This window comes from Peromyscus leucopus, unplaced genomic scaffold (assembly GCF_004664715.2).
Source record: "Peromyscus leucopus breed LL Stock unplaced genomic scaffold, UCI_PerLeu_2.1 scaffold_82, whole genome shotgun sequence".
Lineage (NCBI taxonomy): Eukaryota > Metazoa > Chordata > Mammalia > Rodentia > Cricetidae > Peromyscus > Peromyscus leucopus.
This window is the reverse complement of record NW_023505750.1, coordinates 20,914-27,884: the sequence shown is the minus strand read 5'-3', so window position 1 is coordinate 27,884 and position 6,971 is coordinate 20,914.

Below are 6,971 nucleotides of genomic sequence, written 5' to 3'. Positions count from 1 at the left end.
TAAATTTTTATTTCATTTTGTTTGTTTATTTTTTCTATTTAGCCTACATGTCCTTTGTGTACATATTATTGTTTCTAGTTCAGTGTTTTTATTGGATTTCTAGGTGTTGGAGGAGTGGATTTCTGTCTCTTGTGTCTTCTCTTGGAATCAATTCATTCTGTTGGTGTGTTTTGTCCTACTATAAATGACAGATTTTTTATCTTATTATATTTTATTATAAGCCCTTAAATAAAAAATAAAAATCAGGTGACTGTATGAAAAATTATACATCTATACATATGTATAAGTAAATAAGCACAAAAAGAAATATACTACTAACTTAAAAAGAAAACACATAAATCTATGAATAAATATACATGCACAGTTTAAACAATTTTCTTTTCATCTGGCAATGCTGTCTCCAAGAGACAAAGGCTCCAAATCAAGGTAGAGAGACCTCTTTTTTTTCCATTTTATTGAAAATCGATTATTTTTCTCACATAACATATCCTTTTTAATAGTTTCCCATATCTCTACACCTCCCTGTTCCTCATCATCTACTCTTTGTCCAGATCCACTCCTTTTTGTCCCTCATTAGTAAACAAACAGGCTCTTATGGGATAATACTATAGTAAAATTTAATAAAACAAAAACGAACATTGGAATTGAACAATGTAGTGGCAACGCCCGCACTACCACCACCTGTTTACCATATCTGAGTAAGGGACTGTGGATCAAAAACAGAGACTGTGGGCGCCATGGGCCCTGACCCCCGACTGTGAGTGGCTGCAGCCTTGCTTGCTGACCAGGTGTCCTCTCTATTCAGATTCCCTGCCATTCTCCTTCTCACCTTAGGATCATCGGAGAGCTTACCGGAGGTTCTTTGTTCCTACATCCTGCTTGTGGTGTAAACAACTTAGGTGCATCCTGTATTTGGTGTAAACAACTTAGATGCAAGAATGCAGAACATTGGGTCTAGATTGTAGACCATTGGTAGCAAACTTCTGCCCTCAGGGGATCCTCCATTTGTGTTGTAAGCCTGTATTTAAGGTTTCTTCCCTCTTTCAATAAACGGCATTCGACATCCAATCGTATGAATGACTCGCTGTCTCTTGTCTCTATTTTTTAATCCACAGCCCTTCGCTCGGACATGGTGAACGGGTATTGGTAACGTGGGCGTTACCGCTACAGATGGAGGTCCTACCGAGATCTGAGTAAGAAGGACCAGCTGACGGACACTCTTGGAAGGCCGGCCGGCATTTTAAAGGTAAGAGTGGATTGAAATGTTGAAATGGGTGCAGGTAGCTCATAGTCAGTTAATTGGACTGTTGAAGCAGGAAGGCACCAAAGTTAAGTAAGGGCAAGACAGCTAAAGATTTTAAATGAAAAAGGAAATCTTCCCAATAGAGAAGAGGGAAGGAAAGGAAGTTTCCCGTTAGAAAAGGGAGAAAAAATTTTAATCAAGAAAAAAGGATTTTCCCGGTAAAAAGGGGAAAAATTTTTGAAACTAGGCCTAAAGATTTGGATCTTGTAGAGGAAGGATGAAGGAAAGAGAGAAGCCTCTTCCCAGTGGTAATGGAAAATGTAAAGACTTTTTCCAGTTGTAGAGTTTTCAGGATAGCTGAAACTCTGAGCTCTTTCTTCCCGCCAGTGCAGAGCGGCAGCATCTGAATTACAAAGAATCGGCAGGTAGGCCTCATTGCTGCTGGCTGAACAGCAAGCGAGCTCAGAGCTTAAAGTTTTGCTGTCTGTTTGCTTAATTTTGGTTCAAATGTTTTTTATTTTTCCCTCAGAGTGGGAATAATTCAATATTTAGGATCCCTTCGTGGGAAATGTTTTTCTGTTTTCCCTTATGGTGGGAATAACTCATTGTTAGGTAGTCCCTTCATGGGAGTAGGAAGCTTAAATGTGAGTTTGTGTGTGCGGGGTGCGCCCAGCGGCTGTGGCGGACAAAGGCACAGGAGATAGCCCAAAGCAGGTACGCGCCGGTGGGAGGCAGAGCTGTGATGGAGTGCAGCCCAGGCAGGTGCTGGCAATAGAGCCTGAGCACTGGGCAGAGCCAGCGAGCTGGGGCTGGAAAGGGACTAGTACTAAAAGTTTAAACCGGGCCTAACTTCTGGTGAAAAATGGTTTCAGTCAGGACATTGAATGCTAAGTCAATGCTGTTTGAATAAAGGATGTTCTGTTCTTTTGATTGTCTTAATAAATGTTTGGATGAATGTTTGATCCTCATGGTAGATAAACTAGAGGAACAAAATTCATAATTTTAAACTATATATTAGGTATGGTCTTGTCTGCTGATCATTACTGAAAATTTGGCTCTACAATTTAAGTTGCTTTCTAGAAATTCTTGGTTTAATTCTAAATATATATATATATATATATATATATATATATATATATATATATATATATATAACACCTAAAATGGTTTGGGTTGTTAGTGAAGGGTTCACAACGCGGTTCCATTTACTGGGCGGACACTTCCGTCCAGCCACTTCCGCATCAAGAGCGTCCCGTAGCTAGGATACCGGTGGGCCTGGATGTCTCCACCTATCAAGTTCCGGGCCAAGGGGTCTCGCGTGATCAGAGTCCCGTGACGTTGCATGGTGATGTAAGCGCGCAGCACCACCATGTGCCCTACGTACTCACGTAGAGTAGTGATGTGACCTGGCCACGCCCCCAGCCGGTTTTAAAAGTCCGGCGCCATATTCCCCACTCTCCTTCTCCATGCACGTGTCTCTCCCACAGGCCTGCGCACTTTCTATTCTTTGTTTCTAATAAACTCTATAAGCGGATTCTGTCGTGTTTCGTGACGTTCCTTGCAGGGTAAGAACACAACGCAACCAGAAAACTAACAGTTAGCTTATTAAATAATGTTGCTAAGATAAATGATAATCTCTTCCTAATAAAGAGGTTACAAAATTATTTTTCCAGTAAATAAAATACAGGTAAATTGTTTGGTCCACATTGTTAATAATTGGCTATTTGTGCTAATGTGTTATTTGGGATCTATAAAAAAGAATCCTCTTTAAAATTTTATAAAATACTCCAGAGTATTACCTAAAGTTTACCTTTTCAAATCCTATAGAGATTGTATTTAATGCTTTTATAATTGGCATATGTAATAAGGACCATGGAAACAAAAGCTGGTAATAGAATTGCTCAATTATTATTGCTTTCATATTTTAAATTAAAAATGGTGCCGATATATAGAACTGGAGGCTTTGGAAGTACAGAGAAAAAGATGTTTTGACAAACAGTTATCAATGATAAACAGCCTAAATTAAAAATAAAATTATATGGGATTGAGATTGGAAGATTATTGGATTCTGGTGCTAGGTATATCTATAATTTCACAAGAATCCTGAGATCCCAATTGGCCCCTTAAATATTCTACCTCTAACCTACAAGGTATCGGCACAACTCAGACGCCATTACAGAGCAAGCTACTTTTAAATTGAAAGGATGAGGAAGGTCATGCAGGAACTTTTCAACCATTTGTGCTACCTGACATTCCAGTGAACTTGTGGGGACGGGATGTGTTGGATGGCATGGGAGCGGTGCTTACTACACAGCCTGTACAACAGATGCTGAAGAGTCAGGGCTACTGCCCGGGCAAAGGCTTAGGAAAAATGTTTCAAGGAGACCCGCTCCCTGCGGCAGACAAAAACTATGTCACTAGGGTCCTGGCAATACTAGAGGATTAGGGTCTTTTCCATAGGGGTCACTGCACAGCAGCCTTCAATAATACAACCGATAAAAATCACTTGGAAGAGTGATGACCCTGTATGGGTGGAGCAGTGGTGGCCCCTTGCTAAGGAAAAATTGGAGGCTGCGTATGCATTGGTTAAGGAGCAGTTAGATGCTGGACATATCATTCCTTCCACTTCACCTTGGAACTCACCTATATTTGTTATTAAAAGAAATCAAAAAATGGAGGCTGTTACAGGATCTTAGAGCTGTAAATAAAACCATGCTTCTCATGGGAGCAACACAGCCTGGCTTGCCTGCCCCTGTGGCAATTCCTAAGCATTGGCACTTAATTGTGGTTGACTTGAGGGATTGTTTCTTCACCATTCCTTTGCATCCCGAAGACAGTCCTCGCTTTGCTTTCAGTGTTCCTTCAAAAAATCTTAAGGAACCTTATCAGAGATATCAGTGGGTGGTATTGCCTCAAGGAATGGCTAATAGCCCTACTATATGTCAAATTTATGTGTCTTTGGCCCTAGCTCCAGTTCGAAAAGCTTTTCCAGGTGTTTATATAATTCACTATATGGATGATATATTAATGGCTGCTAAAGATAAAAAACTTGTTTTTGATGCCTTTTCTTATTTACAAGAGGTTCTTAGCTTGGCTAATTTACAGATAGCCCCAGAAAAGGTACAGGTATCTCTTCCCTATCATTATTTAGGTCATGAATTGCTACGCACGGGCATATGCCCACAAAAGATTACTCTACGCATGGATCAGCTACGCACACTGAATGATTTCCAAACCTTTCTGGGAGATATTCAATGGCTTCGGCCCACTTTAAAAATTCCAACACGTCAGCTTCGCCCCTTGTATGATGTCTTAAAGGGCGACCCTGACCCTTCATCTCCCCGTAAATTAACAGCTGAAGGACGTGTAGCCCTACAACGTGTACAAGAGGCCCTGGAACAGGCTCACGTACAGTATATAGATCTTAATTATCCTTTATTGTATTTGATATTTTGTTTTACTCATTCACCTACTAGAGTGTTTTGGCAAACAGGTCCTATTTTATGGGTACATTCCCCAGCTTCTCCAGCAAAAATCATCACTCCTTATCCGCAGGCTGTCGCTCAGATTATATTTAAGGGAATCAAGATCAGTGTTCAAACTTTTGGTAAGGAGCCAGATATTGTGGTGACCCCATACACCCAGTCTCAAGTAGCATGGTTGCAAGCTAATGACAATGATTGGGCCATATTGACATGCTCCATGCAGGGTCAGTTTGATACTCACTACCCCTCCAATGATGTGTGTCAATTTTTTAAATTGCATCCTGTTATATTTCCCAAGATAGTACAAATGACTCCTATTCCTCAGGCCCGTGTGGTATTTACTGATGGCACTTCACGTGGTTTTGCTGTGGTGGTTTCTGGTAACATAGTAAAGAGAATAAAAGTCCAGGGCACTTCTGCCCAGGTGGCAGAGGTGCAGGCGCTGTTGCTTGCTTTACAGATGTTTTCTGATGAGAGTGTAAATATTTATACTGATAGTCAATATGTGGCACATGCCATTATGCCTTTAAAAACAACAGCCTATATACCATCCATTTCTTCCATTCATGAATACTTATTGCAAGCGCAAGGACTTATATGGTCTCGCTCACATAACCTTTATGCGGGCCATATCAGAGCTCATACTCAATTGCCTGGACCTCTAAGTAAAGGTAATCAGAGGGCTGACGCCATTACTCGTATGGCTGTCACATTAGTCTGTTCTGCCTTTGATAAGGCTACTCAGTTGCATCAGCGTTATCATCTTAATGCTGGATCTCTCCGTTATCATACAGGCATAACCCGGGAACAAGCCATCCAGATAGTTAAATCATGCCCTATTTGTGTGGAATTTTTACCTGTTCCTCATTTGGGAGTTAATCCTCGAGGACTTTTACCTAATCATGTGTGGCAGATGGACGTCACGCACGTGCCTTCCTTTGGAAAATTACAATATGTCCATGTGTCTATTGATACATATTCTTCTTTAATTTTTGCTTCTGTCCATTCAGGGGAAAAGGTTAAGGATGTAAAGAATCATTGTCTTCATGCTTTTGCTTACATGGGAGTGCCAAAATGCATAAAGACTGATAATGGTCCCGCCTACAGTAGTACAGGATTTTCAAAATTCTGCCAAGATTTTTCTATTGTTAATAAGACTGGTATTCCTTATAATCCTCAAGGACGGGCTATAGTAGAACGCTGCCATCGTACCTTAAAAAATTATATTGCTAAAGTAAAAAGGGGGGAGCTAGGGGCTCATCTCTCCTCTCCACATTCTATTCTTTCCCTTGTTTTATATATTTTAAATTTTTTATTGGTGGATTCTGCTGGAGTATCTGCTGCAGAGAAGCACTGGAGGGTTCCTGTTGCAAATCATCCTCTGGTGCGATGGAAAGATCTTTCTACTGGCACTTGGAGGGGACCCGATCCGGTGTTGGTGTGGCCCGGGATCTGTTTGTGTCTTTCCGCAGGACAATGAAATTCCTCTGTGGGTTCCTGAACGCTGTGTGCGCCCTGTGGCTGCTGCTGAATCCCAACATGGCAGAGACCTATTGGGCCTTCGTAAAAAACTCTCGCCTTCTGATGCCAATGGGGATTGAGAGCCCAATACGGCCAGCCTTGGCAAACATTATTGTAAGCCTAGGAACTGTAGCCATGTGGTTGGATTCTTCAGAAGGTAATGTATGGTAGCTTTTTTCAAAAATGTTGAGAATGTATCACACCTTGGAGATTAAGGATAACTCTAAAGGTCAATGAACTTCATTTGCTAACAGTAGCATGCCAGCTAAGCCTTTTTCGAATTTTGCAACCCCCCTCAAGCCGGTGTAGTACCTACTTTTCAGGAATGGCTCTGTGCAACATTTATTTGCCTCCTGAAATTCATCTAGCCTTTTTGAAGATACCTCAAAATTTGTGAGCCTGAATGTAGCCATTACTGAGGCCATTAGTTCTGCTCCTTGTTTGCTGTTTTTGTTTTCTGTTTTCTTTATGTTTCTCAGTTGTTCTCTTGCAGACCTGCCAGCCTAAGTAGTGCTGGGATCAAGAAAAATGGGCCGTGGTGGTTTGTGTTCCTGGAGCTGTGTCCATGCCAGTGGACCGTGGCAGCTAGACACAGATGATGCTCACACGCTCCAAAAGAGACTCTGACATCGCTGTTGCCGTTGTTGCTGTTATAGCAGTGGTGGCCACTGCTGCTATTGTTTCTGGGATTGCTATTTCATAATTGGTTACTACAGCTAGCA